The 14,688-nt window shown below is 39.4% G+C and overlaps 1 long non-coding RNA gene across 1 annotated transcript; it reads right to left on the bottom strand.

Annotated features, from left to right (window-relative positions):
- Window positions 1–6,325: 6,325 nt before the first annotated feature.
- Window positions 6,326–11,600, bottom strand: LOC133648371 (uncharacterized). Its single transcript, XR_009825867.1, has 3 exons — window positions 11,247–11,600; window positions 9,266–10,124; window positions 6,326–6,794 (listed from the first exon to the last, which is right to left on the bottom strand). It is a non-coding gene; the product is annotated as an uncharacterized LOC133648371 (long non-coding RNA).
- Between the last annotated feature and the right edge of the window lie 3,088 nt (window positions 11,601–14,688).

Raw genomic sequence — 14,688 nt, 5'->3', positions numbered from 1 at the left:
ATTCCCAAATTATGTGGGCTCTATTGATAACCTCACTAACAACTTTAACGACGCCCTGCGCGACACAATTGATAGTGTAGCACCGCTACAGCTAAAAAGGGCCCCTAAAAGGCGTACCCCATGGTTTACAGAAGAAACTAAAGCCCAGAAATTATCATGTAGAAAGCTGGAACGCAAATGGCGTGCGACTAAACTTGAGGTTTTCCATCAAGCATGGAGTGATAGTTTAATAACTTATAAACGCATGCTTACCTCAGCTAAAGCTAAATATTACTCAAATCTCATCCACCTCAACAAAAATGATCCTACATTTTTGTTTAGTACAGTAGCATCGCTAACCCAACAAGGGACTCCTCCCAGTAGCTCCACCCACTCAGCAGATGACTTTATGAATTTCTTTAATACGAAAATTGAAGTCATTAGAAAATAGATTAAAGACAATGCATCTCAGCTACAAATGGGTTCTATTAACACAGATACGACTGTAAATACGACGGACACTGCCCTCCAAAATAGTTTCTCTCATTGGAGGAATTGTTAAAATGTGTAAATGGGACAAAACAAACAACATGTTTACTTGACCCAATTCCTGGGAAACTTATCAAGGAGCTTTTTGTATTATTAGGTCCATCAGTGTTAAATATTATAAACTTATCACTTTCCTCTGGCACTTTTCCCCGAGCATTCAAAAAAGCGGTTATTCATCCTCTACTCAAAAGACCTAACCTCGATCCTGATCTCTTGGTAAACTACCGGCCGGTGTCCCACCTTCCGTTTATCTCGAAAATCCTCGAAAAAATTGTCGCACAGCAGCTAAATGAACACTTAGCGTCTAACAATCTCTGTGAACCTTTTCAATCCGGTTTCAGGGCCCTCGCAAAAATGACTAATGACATATTGCTAACGATGGATTCTGATGCGTCATCTATGTTGCTGCTTCTTGATCTTAGCGCCGCTTTCGATACTGTTGATCATAATATTTTATTAGAGCGTATCAAAACGCGTAATGGGATGTCAGACTTAGCCTTGTCTTGGTTTAACTCTTATCTTACTGACAGGATGCAGTGTGTCTCTCATAACAATGTGACCTCGGACTATGTTAAGGTAACGTGCGGAGTTCCCCAGGGTTCGGTTCTTGGCCCTGCACTCTTTAGTATTTACATGCTGCCGCTAGGTGACATCATACGCAAATACGGTGTTAGCTTTCACTGTTATGCTGATGACACTCAACTCTACATGCCCCTAAAGCTGACCAACACGCCGGATTGTAGTCAGCTGGAGGCGTGTCTTAATGAAATTAAACAATGGATGTCCGCTAACTTTTTGCAACTCAACGCTAAGAAAACGGAAATGCTGATTATCGGTCCTGCTCAACACCGACATCTATTTAATAATACCACCTTAACATTTGATAACCAAACAATTAAACAAGGCGACTCGGTAAAGAATCTGGGTATTATCTTCGACCCAACTCTCTCGTTTGAGTCACACATTAAGAGTGTTACTAAAACGGCCTTCTTTCATCTCCGTAATATCGCTAAAATTCGTTCCATTTTGTCCACAAGCGATGCTGAGATCATTATCCATGCGTTCGTTACATCTCGTCTTGATTACTGTAACGTTTTATTTTCGGGCCTCCCTATGTCTAGCATTAAAAGATTACAGTTGGTACAAAATGCGGCTGCTAGACTTTTGACAAAAACAAGAAAGTTTGATCATATTACGCCTATACTGGCTCACTTGCACTGGCTTCCTGTGCACCTAAGATGCGACTTTAAGGTTTTACTACTTACGTATAAAATACTACACGGTCAAGCTACCGGCCTATCTTGCCGATTGTATTGTACCATATGTCCCGGCAAGAAATCTGCGTTCAAAGAACTCCGGCTTATTAGTGATTCCCAGAGCCCAAAAAAAGTCTGCGAGCTATAGAGCGTTTTCTATTCGGGCTCAAATACTATGGAATGCCCTCCCGGTAAAAGTTAGAGATGCTACCTCAGTAGAAGCATTAAAGTCTCATCTTAAAACTCATTTGTATACTCTAGCCTTTAAATACACTCCCTTTTTAGACCAGTTGATCTGCCGTTTCTTTTCTTTTCTTTTCTACTCTGCTCCCAACCCGGGGTGGACCGCTAGCCTGTGCATCGAATGGGGACATCTCTACGCTGCTGACCCTTCTCCGCTCGGGATGGTTCCTTCTGGCCCCACTATGGACTGGACTTTCGCTGATGTGTTGGACTTTCACAATATTATGTCAGACCCACTCGACATCCATTGCTTTCGGTCTCCCCTAGAGGGGGGGTTACCCACATATACGGTCCTCTCCAAGGTTTCTCATAGTCATTCACATTGACGTCCCACTGGGGTGAGTTTTCCTTGCCCGTATGTGGGCTCTGTACGAGGATGTCGTTGTGGCTTGTACAGCCCTTTGAGACACTTGTGATTTAGGGCTATATAAATTAACATTGATTGATTGATTGATATAAACGTTTGTACTTCCACTATTATTGCTTTGTTTACCTTATTTTTTTCCACAGGTAAGTCCATCCATCCATCCATCTTCCTCCGCTTATCCGAGGTCGGGTCGCGGGGGCAGCAGCCTAAGCAGGGAAGCCCAGACTTCCCTCTCCCCAGCCACTTCGTCCAGCTCTTCCCGGGGGATCCTGGGGCATTCCCAGGCCAGCCGGAAGACATAGTCTTCCCAACGTGTCCTGGGTCTTCCCCGTGGCCTCTTACCGGTCGGACATGCCCTAAACACCTCCCTAGGGAGGCGTTCGGGTGGCATCCTGACCAGATGCCCGAACCACCTCATCTGGCTCCTCTCGATGTGGAGGAGCAGTGGCTTTACTTTGAGCTCCTCCCGGATGACAGAGCTTCTCACCCTATCTCTAAGGGAGAGACCCGCCACCCGGCGGCGGAAACTCATTTCGGCCGCTTGTACCCATGATCTTGTCCTTTCGGTCATAACCCAAAGCTCATGACCATAGGTGAGGATGGGAACGTAGATCGACCGGTAGATTGAGAGCTTTGCCTTGCGGCTCAGCTCCTTCTTCACCACAACAGACCGATACAGCGTCCGCATTACTGAAGACGCCGCACCGATCCGCTTGTCGATCTCACGATCCACTCTTCCCTCACTCGTGAACAAGACTCCGAGGTACTTGAACTCCTCCACTTGGGGCAAGATCTCCTCCCCAACCCGGAGTTGGCACTCCACCCTTTTCCGGGCGAGAACCATGGACTCGGACTTGGAGGTGCTGATTCTCATCCCAGTCGCTTCACACTCAGCTGCGAACCGATCCAGTGAGAGCTGAAGATCCTGGCCAGATGAAGCCATCAGGACCACATCATCTGCAAAAAGCAGAGACCTAATCCTGCAGCCACCAAACCGGATCCCCTCAACGCCTTGACTGCGCCTAGAAATTCTGTCCATAAAAGTTATGAACAGAATCGGTGACAAAGGGCAGCCTTGGCGGAGTCCAACCCTCACTGGAAACGTGTCCGACTTACTGCCGGCAATGCGGACCAAGCTCTGACACTGATCATACAGGGAGCGGACCGCCACAATCAGACAGTCCGATGGATGGATGGATGGACTTACCTGTGGAAAAAAATAATAATTAACTCCTTGTTGAGCAAACCATGTACCGTACTCAAAAAACCCCACCTGACTTCATCTCAGTAAGAGGGTGAGTAAATTTTCCATTTTTTAAATATTCCAAGCAAAAACGCAAATACATTTATAAAATTGTAACCGGGCTGTTTGGAACTGGTCTACATACAAAAAATAATCACACATTGAAAACCAGGGATACTTAACATTTTTTACCTTGGGGCCCAACCAACTTTTCCACTACAAAGGGGTCTGGGGTCCACTCAAATACAAACACTGAATTAGTCATCTTACACTAAAGTGTGTTGAAACTGAGTACCATTGCGGCCCATATGGACGGACCACAGCTAAGAAACAGATATTTGTTGGCGGCCCCCAAGGGGTACTCACAGCCAAAAAGTGGGCCCCAGCCCTGTGATTAAGAAACACTGTTGTAAACAATAGAACAGCCTCCTGCGATAACAATATAACATTTGGTACATAAATGATCATTGAAACATTTTGAAATTGGTTACAAAAGCTACTAATATACCTGATTATGTAAGCAGTAACATACTGTGTCATTTCCAGTTGTATTATTTTTTTATTTGGAAACAGCTTTGCACTGTGAAGGGATATTAGCCGCTAGCTTGTTAGTGAGGTTGCATCGGTGCCAGATTTGCGAGACACAGCACAGCTCAATATGCATTGTCACAGTATAACGTGGTACTAAAAGCTACATCATATGGCAATTTTATACAATATATACTGGGCAACCCCAGAACAAAATATTAACATGTTTACAAAGGAAACATCCTACCCCAGAATGAACTTGGCAGGTACAAGGGCCTACTTAAAACCTGCTCTGGCCCGACATTTGTTTACCAAAGCTTTCTTGAGCTTGGCCTCCTCAATATTGTCCCAATCAGGACATACGCTGTAAGACAAGAACATAATAATCAGGCATTCGTAATTTTGCCACATCCGAGTTTCTACAGGTATCAAATCTATGCAATGCAATAATAATAATAATAATAATAATGCAAATCTAATTTAATGCTTTTTAATCCCATTTTTTGGTACTTAAAAAAATGTAATGCCCATGTGCAACTGCATATAGTTATTATATATAGTCAAAAGCTTACAATTATCTGTATACACACAGTTGTAAGCATTAGACAAGTTAATTAGTTGAAAAGTTTACATTAACTGTTACTATCTAGTGTATTAAAATTGGCTTACAAAGCTGTTTAATTGGAGAATGTATTTGTATTTATTTATTTTTCTGGAGTAGCATCTGGTGTTTTGACTGTGCATGGCCGTAGACATTTTAGAAAAATACAGAACGATATTTGGAAAAATGCCAATAAGATGCAAAAAAAAAGGTATGTCAATTAAACATATTAAATATATTGAAGTTTACACCCTCTCTGTTGTTTAAAATGTTTACAGTAAATAGCAAGTTATGTATTGAGTGTCATGTCTTGTATTCATTTATTGTGGGAACATCAGAGAATACAAGAATTGTGGTCTGCTGTGAAAATTGCCTTGTTTGTCCATCCTAAGCCAGCGTAGATCACTTGAGGCGTCTGCGTCACGACAGTTGCTAATGTTAGCCAAGTTAGCACATATGTGTTGAAGTGGAGGTGATTGAAATAAACGAGTTGTGTATGAAAAAAGCTCAGCTTCCCCATTATTCTGACATGGTGTCACAGTTAAGGACTACACGCCTACAGTGACCAAAGAATGGAAAAGTTTAGGCCCCCAGTCCAGTTTCATTTTGCCGTATCGAGGCAGTGCTTTTGTCGCGTTCCCACCTTACAATACCTCTTGTATGCAGTTTAACAGCTACAGCTAAAAAAAAGAAACACACAGACAGACGTAGCAATTTCGATGACCGTAACGTTCTTAAGTTAATTTTCATTTACCGTTTAACATATTGACTATTGTTCATGTGCTACAATTGTATTAAATTTTTTAAATGCCTCTGGACAACGCATTTAATGCTTTTTATTGCCATTTAAGGCCTTAATTTACGCAAAATCCATTTAATGCCTTGCGGAAACCCTGGACATACAGTACATTAATACACACAACCACACTTCAAGTTGATGGACATAACACTATATTGCTTATCACAAAGCTAGTTTTTTGGCCAATCACAAACTGTAATTATGTAACATTCAGTTATGCTTCTAGTGTGCTGTAATCAATAAGGGATCAAACTTTTTTGTATTGAACTTCTATTTAATTATTGTTACACAATTTTGGCCTGAAAACACCCTCAGTTCGGGAAAACTTACTTAGGATTCCTTCAACTTTTTTCCGGTCAAGGATGCGCTTTCCTGTTCCAGCAGGTTTGTTTCCAGGGCGACCAAAAGGGACAGCATTTTGACACTCAACTGTAAAAAAAGTGGTCAAAAAGTGCGTGGAATAGACGCATACAATTGGGCTTTGAAGCATGACTCATGGCAGCAAGGTGGAACGATGATATGAATACGCCGCTCTCAGGAAAGAGTACCTGCTGGCCCGATTGTTGAGGAGGGCCATCGCTGTAATTGTCTCCAGGTCGCAGAGAGTTTGGAGTACTCTGACTTGGCCCGGATCTGAAAGGGAAAAAAATAGCACAAACAATACCAGAATGAGAAAAGAATGTGTTAAGTCCCAATCACAAATTTAAGTAAAAATAACAATTACATCATGAACAAATTAGCATTAATTACTTGCCTATTTTCAAGAGGACTACTTCGATTCGTTGCTTTTCTCGCAGGATTTTTTCGAACTCCTTCCTACATCCATCACATGGCGTCCATGATTTTTCTGCCTGCGGTCGATATGAGATAGTGTCCTCGACAGATGGGTTGCCTGCATCTCTCCTGTCCGGTGCCAGGAAAGCTGGGTTTTTTTTGTCAGGTGGATTAACCCAGCTAGCTTGCCAGCTAGCGGGGTGTGTACGCCGGGTGAAGGATCAGAGGTAATGTAGACATTTGGTGATGGGCCAGCAGTGTTGAAGTCATGCAGTGATGGGCAGGATGCATGGTCTTCGTAGGGAGATGGACCTTTGATGCTGAGGCCATACGGTGGTAGGCTAGATGTATGGCCCCCATAGAGAAATTGACAATTGACGTGGAGGCCATACGGTGATGGTATGGCTGTATTGCCGCTGTAGGGTGATGGACCGATGGTTCCCTCTTTGGTAAACCTATCATGAAATTTCATTGAACCATAGATTACCATTCTATAAACCCAACTTGTCCATATATATGCAATATCAAAAGAGATGAGAAATACTGAACTACAAAAAAATTACTGAATTGACTCGCATTTTAACTTCCAGCGGCCAAAGGAGAACAAGTATTTAATAGACAGGTGATTCTGTAAAATATAAAACAAAACAAAAAATGACATTGTATGATTTTCAGGTAATTTGCATTTTTTTCCTCTTTTTAACCTAATTTATCTGAAGTATAAAATATAGATTTCATGCAATAAGATGCACATCAATTACTTAAAAAAAAATTCATACAATGTGATTTTACGGATTTTTGTTTTGGATTCTATCACTTACAATTGAAGTGTGCCTATAATGATATTAGTATTATTATTAATAATAATAATATAAGTAACAGACCTCAATCTACAAAATCAGCAGTGCATAAATTATTTGTTCTCCTTACTCTATGATGGACGTACCAATAATGAAAATAAATGTACCATGACCAACATTTACCATATCTATAATCGTTCTGTACAGTACTCCTAAACAGATACATTTCACATCAAACACAAAGGAACTGGACCAATACTGAAGATGAAATCATCTTGACTGCAAGGAAATAGACAACTCACTTAGTCAACAATACCAACTAACAGATTATGACAGATTTTTTAATATTAAGTTATACATATTGACTATCACCAAAAAGTTATTACTTTATATATCTCAGGATTATTTATGAAATGTACAATTAAGTATAAACTGTCAAACCAGTACTTATATTTGGTTTAAATATGTTTTTTTAAACTATTGCTTATTGAGATTTCCGCCCTACCTCCTTTATTTCACAGAGGAAGTACAGGCATGTGAGCAACCTTTGACAAAAGAAGAGGAACATTCACAAAAAAGAGGAACATTTCTATCCGCACGTAGTGCTCCCATGCAAGCCCCAATTATTTTTTTAAAGAATCAATACTACATAGCACTGTGGCAATAAAACAATAAATATATATCGCGATAGACACATAATCATATCAATATTAAATGCGTTCGATAAAATATTCGAGCAAGCAAGATTCGCTGCATTAGGGAACCCAGCAAACAGAAAACAGGAAGTGTCACTGAGCAATGGCAGGGACATACTATAACAGACAATCAGTTAACAGTATTTACTGAGCAATGGAAGGGACACACCACCAGCCAATCACGAAACAGTATCAACAACAAGTAAGGTAGCTCGATGATGCTAATTATGCTAACTAGCAAGCTTGTTTTGGTTTCCGTGTCCTGAAAATCAGTGCGGAGCAACAGCAAGTACCTGCGGCCGAGGCGAGCGTTCCACAAATTTTGTTAGGATCCTATTTTTTTATATTGTTTACTTAATTCATCCATGGAACTTTTGTTATTGTTGAAAGCTCCGGTCGGACAGGTTTCACGGGACACATTTCCGATGTTGTGAGTTGCTCTGAGAACCCAAGGGTGTTTCGTTAATGCTCGATTGCTGATAAGAAAGCAAAGTTAGCTCTGTTTTTTGACACTCATCCTCCAACTCCCATCCTTACACTACTTGTATTTATATTTCTATATATTTTTATTTATATTTAATTTAAAGAAATGCGTAATTTATATTTTGACGTGAAACTGAATGTTTAAAAACTTAGATTTCTTCTATTAAGAAAGTATATATTGTGTAACAATTTTTTTTTTTTGGCGTGGCGAAGTTGGTAGAGTGGCTGTGCCAGCAATCGGAGTGTTGCTGGTTACTGGGGTTCAATTCCCACCTTCTACCTTCCTAGTCACGTCCGTTGTGTCCTTGGGCAAGACACTTCACCCTTTGCCTCTGATGGCTGCTGGTTAGCGCCTTGCATGGCAGCTTCCGCCATCAGTGTGTGAATGTGTGTGTGAATGGGTAAATGTGGAAATACTGTCAAAGCACTTTGAGTACCTTGAAGGTAGAAAAGCGCTATACAAGTATAACCCATTTATCATTTATAACAAAACTTGTTTATAAGATTTCAGTGTGTGTTCAAGTACTTCTTGAGCACATTCATCAATACTGTGATAACAATTGTAACCATGACATGAAATGTTCATTTTGTTACTCCCTAGTTTTGACACATGAGATTGTAGAGTGGATATTTACACTCTATGAACATTTTGACCATGGTTAAAAAGTAATAAAATGATGGCAAATAATTGTTTTCAGGGTCAACAAGTTCATAACTTTTAATCCTGAAATCAAAGTGGATACAGATGTTGGGTTTTGGGCAATGAAATACATTAAATATTTGTATTTGTCATTCACATACTATTTACTGAAACAATTATTTGATGGCAGATAAAATAATATTTCAGTTAATGCTGTTTTTTTGGTTTGGAAATTCACCAAATGTGATTTTATAAAGAGTTTTGAACTTGTAGCCCCATAGGCATGAGGTAATACATGTCAAGCTTACCCATAGGGTGGTGGTGGTCCAACAGTGTTGCTGCCTGTTACAAGTGCCCCGTCACTTGATAGATTCAGCGCTGTGATACTATCATGTTCAGACAGTGGGTTCCGATCTACTGTAATGGTGTCAGACCCTGATGTTGAGTGTGATGGCTCATTGGCTTCCAACATATTTAAAAATGACTCCTGCGGAGTTTGGCAGCCTTTTGGTGACTTAGTCTGATCTTTTCCTGAAATACATTCAACAGTTGCCCTATACAATTTACCATCTGACCACTTTGCTAAAACAGAATCTCCTGTTCTAAGATCTAAGATCTGCACAGGAGCTTCATATCTTGACAAAATGTCTAAAGATTTTGCCGGTATAACCGTCCTCCCATCTGACGAATGCCAAACACCCTGAAAGAGAGAGTGCAAAAGAGAAAGTGTTTAAAATGTTTTATTTCAGTATACAAATTTGGACTGGTATTTGTCACCTCATTTGGACAACAATGTTATGATTATTTCCTCTCCCCATCCCTATATGCATTTTAAAGCATATGCAGTAGGATGAGCTTGCCCATCGCTGTCTTAGAGGTGTGTGGCCTCATTACAATTAGGGTACTGTTACCTAACTTCCTTGGGGCGACTTTCCCAAGGTGGCATTCTCAGCTGTTCTTTAAATACTAAACAAACTAATAAAGTCCTGTTTCCAGTTTGTTAGCTACATGTTACACTGCAATTTGTTTTATCCGTAGTCCGCTTGGCCACACATACATAGAGACTTACCAGATTGCTCACTTGGGGGAGGAGAATTATGCAGGTCCTTCATTTTCTTTGTGGGAACTCTTAACCTCTTTTTTGTTGTAATTTTCTTTTTGTCCATCCTGTTAATGAAAAAACACATTTTGGATCACAAACTGGGGATAGGTTGATTGGCAACACTAAATTGACGCGAGTGTGTGAATGTTGTCTGTCGATCTGTGTGGACTTGTCCAGGGTGTACCCCGCCTTCGCCCGAGCGCAGCTGGGATAGGCACCAGCACCCCCCTCGACACGGAAGGGAAAAGCAGTAGAAAATAGATGGATTGAACTATAATATATACATGGAAAGTATTTACATATATGGGGTCACTCCATATGGATGTTAACTATTTGGGTGAATCATATTTAACTTCGGTCAAAAACAAGTAAACAAAATGATTGTTTATGATCGTTCTAGCTATAGTAAAAAAAAACTCAACCCAGACAGTTTAATTCTTATTTTAATTCTTATCTATTTTGGGTTGCGGGGGGATTGATGGCACTTTTTTATAATAGGGTAAATATTAAGAAAGTTATGGCATTTTTAACAAAAAAGGTCATGAATAAAATATCGAGCCCCAATGACTTTGTAATGAAGAGGTTGACCATAAATTGGTGCATTTTGACCAGGTTAAGACAATCATAGCTTTTTAAACACGTATCACAGGAAAATGATTCTTATATCACGTAACTAGTCTTAACAAGACCTGTCTGATAATACTGGTTTCATTTAAATGAATGAATGTTTCAAATTTTATACACATAGCTACTTTATTTTCCAATATATATGCAGTTTATAAAATCAATAGCATGATACAAAACATACTGGCCACTGCCAACGAATAATCAAATGTACTGCTGCTTTCAAAATGGCGGAGCAAATTTGTTAATCATTGAACACTTTTGGATGTCATCTCTTATTTATTACTAGCCAGCCATACCAATAAAATGCAGCCCGGACCTTCTTTGTTGATTGTTACTTTACCTACAACAATATTGTAAAACATTTTTAAGTCAAACCCCCAAATTAATATGCACTGTAGAATCAAATTGTGAAGGTCATTATGTATACTAACATTACTTGTTGGGCAGACGCCATTAGCGTTACCGCAACCTCCTAAAGGACCACTCGTTGTCACAACATTTAAATATTTTCACTTCACAACATTACATGTTGACCAACTAAAAAATATTAGGATACTTACCTCTCCAAATCTTCTGTCGCAAGCGTTGCGGTCGTCGTTTCCAAAAACTTTCCCGCTTCTTCTTCTCTTTCTTCTTCGCTTTCTTCTTCTTCCTCGTTTTAGTTCGAGGTTGGCGCACACAATGTTAAAATATTACGCCACCTACTGTTTTCCCGCTTCTTCTTCTTCTGACGTTGATGGCAAACAACGCGTCATGTCCGCCGCTGTCTGATAGAAGGCGTGACTTTTCTGAATTGCCTTCCTTTGAAAGTTACACATAGCCAAAAATGGCTATTTTCAGATGGACATATAAGGAGAAAATCAACTTTATCTAAATTTTGAGATGTGGATCTGTCTCAACAACATTCTCGCGAGATGTGCTCTTCCTGGAAAACACGCATGCGCATTTAGTGGGCGGATGTGACGTGTTTCGATTGGAAGAAACAATTCTGCATCGAAGGAATAACGACTGAAAGTAAGTAATACCATTTATTGTTTTGGTATTTAAATTACTTTAACACACACGAGTTAGTATTTTTTAAACTGCTGTAACGTCACCGTGTTACGAAAATTGAGCTATAAATGCTGCATTCAACGGTGCAACCACCTTGCTAGAAGCTATGATACTGTAATAATCCCAGGAATGCAGGCTCATACGACTTCTTTGTTTGTCTTGTCTTTATTGCACAAGATGTAATTTTGTCGGGAAAAAGGTTAGACTCTAACCTTTTTCCCGGCAAAACTCGAACCACCACTCCCTATTATCAACGTCACTACCCTATCCCTCCCGGAAGTCCCGCCCCCCAGCCAAAGTCATTGGCTAACACCCCGTAGCCAGCCGCTACAATACTCACCTCCACCGAGTTGAGTTGAGTTTGAGTTTATTTGCATCGCAAGTGATAAGATACACTTTATACATCCCATAGTGAAATAACAATGATAGAAATAAATGTACAGAGAACATTGGAAGTGTAACAATATAAATTACTGAACAAACACTGCTTCAATATAATATAGAGTTTTACATTTAAGAAGTCCCACTGTATATTCCAGCAAACGTTGTCTGTATTTACATAGTATTGGAGTGTCGAAATGACAAAACGAAAACCTGGAAAACGATGGAGAAGAACTGGTAAAGAAGTCGACTCAAATAAACGATCAAGAATGACTGTACAATTGGTGAGTAGACTAGCATAGTGGTGGTGCATTAAGCTGGCAGCAGATATAATATGTGATACTTTTTTTTTTCTTCCTGCAGTCATTCCGTCCTGCAGCCACCAATGTGAATGTGGAGACTGATGAGCAATGTCTAAGTAAGTTATATGTATATGCGTGTTCTTTGTTCATGTGAATTAGTTCTGATTAAGATTTACAGACCAGATAGATGGATAAAAAGCTGTTCACAGTTTGTCAGGAACAAGCATGGAAATATTGCTTTCTTTTACCCTGAATACAGTAGCATTACGTATGAAGAATGAAACTTGAAATATGAGTTATCTCAGCATGTGTAATTAATCTTCTTTGAACCTTTTCATCTTCAAGTTAATGCTGGTAAGTAACATCAGATCATGATTAGGGATGTAACAATATCAACATTTCACAGTATGATATTGTCACAGTGTTAAAGCCACGGTAAGATATTGTTACAAAAATGTCAAAGTGTGTTAAATGAAGTGGCAGGAGTGTTTAGGATAAACACACTTACTGTAATAGAACACAAACATAATGTTCATATGTTGTAGTCCTATTTATTATTATAAACAGGTATTTTAAGTGCAAAGGAATGGTGCAAAATCATCCAGAATTTCAAGTAACACACAAAGACAAACAAAAACCAAAACTTTCAAATAAGTGTCTTTAAACTGACATAAACAGTAAACATCCAGTGTAACAAATGTAAAACAATAATGTTTCTTTTGCCAAGAAACTATATTGTGTGTCTGATAAGGTTTTTTTTTAATACAACTTGGTATGAGTTTGGATATGATTACTTTTTGAGCACATTCAACAATACTGCGATGATAATGCAAACAGTGATCATTTTGGTCACAGTAACGGTGATATGACATTTTGATATTGTTACATCACTGCTGTTTAGTTTAGAGTCTTTAAAGTTTTAACTTCCTAAGAAACTGTCCTTTGCAGTGGACATTTTTGTATTAGTTTGTAGAATACTGATTCTTAAGAGTTACAGGTAACTACCGGTAATAATTTGACTTTTAATCATGTAAATACCTCACAAATGGATATTTTCCTTTGCTGGCGTCTGGGTTTCACGTCAACAATATTTTCCAAAAACGGTTCTAACATATAACTCATTCTAATATATTATTAATATTCCCTAACTTATTGTAGACATCGTGGTGTGTAGTGTCGGCACATTTCTTATTTTGTGCATTTCCTCTGGTGAGCTGCAACGGCTCTGGGTCGACTTGGAAATGGTCGGGATGAACCTGGCATGCTTTACCTTGCAGTATGCAGACTTTATTTTAGTTTAATCTAACACGGCAGTTATAGGCACAGAGATATTTCACAGCAACAATTCCTCGGATCTACGAAGCACCAACGTTCCCGTCACTCCTGCACACTTCCTCTATATAATGTCCCCTGTTTGAACTGTGTTGTCCCACACTGCACGGGTTATCATGGGAGATCGAGTTTACTTCTTAGATCAGCCCACTTAATATTGTCAGAAAAAAACACACTGACGAGAGATCTCGTTTGATAGCGTCACACATCACAGCATTATTGTGAGAATGTTGAAGCCAAAATAACGCAATATTTACAATAATGTTGCATCCCTCGTCAAGATCCTTTCTCATAGGTTTGGTTTGCTGCGGTGTATTTACTAATAATTGGCATTGTTTATCACTGAAGTTCCACACTTTCTTTTTATAGTGTGTGTTGTATTGTTATGAGTTACATTTACTGTGGATTATGTGTTACCACAAACACAGAAGATATGTAAACATGAACTATAATGCGATCAAGATGTGGGGGAAAAAGTAATTGCATTCCATTAGCTGGATTTGTATAATGTGTTCAATTTATGTCATCTTGCTTCTTGTTTTGCATGTTTTCTTCTTTTTTTTAAATAATTTTAATCTTTTGAGTTTTTTGGTTCCTCTTCTTTGTGTCAGGAGGTAGCAGCAGGGGAACACTGCAGGAGGCGGTGCCTCCTGAAGGAGCCCAAAACACTGCTCTTCAAATGGAACACATCCAACCTCCAGGTGTCCATGCAGGATGTACCACTCTGGAACATCAAGCCTCTCCCTACCTGCCAGGTACACTCACCGTCTTCTGTGTCTGACTAATGTTTTGTTGTGAATTTTGTCACAGAGCAAATCCTGCTATAATATGACACATTTTTGAGTGTAAGAATGTGAGCGATATGCTGAGACGTTATACGTTTTATCCTTGTGACAAAATGTTATAAAAAACCTTTGATGATTTTTATTCTATT

The sequence above is a fragment of the Entelurus aequoreus genome, linkage group LG04, assembly GCF_033978785.1.
Source record: "Entelurus aequoreus isolate RoL-2023_Sb linkage group LG04, RoL_Eaeq_v1.1, whole genome shotgun sequence".
NCBI lineage: Eukaryota > Metazoa > Chordata > Actinopteri > Syngnathiformes > Syngnathidae > Entelurus > Entelurus aequoreus.
The sequence above is the reverse complement of the archived record's forward strand: the minus strand, read 5'-3'. Positions and strand labels throughout refer to the sequence as shown.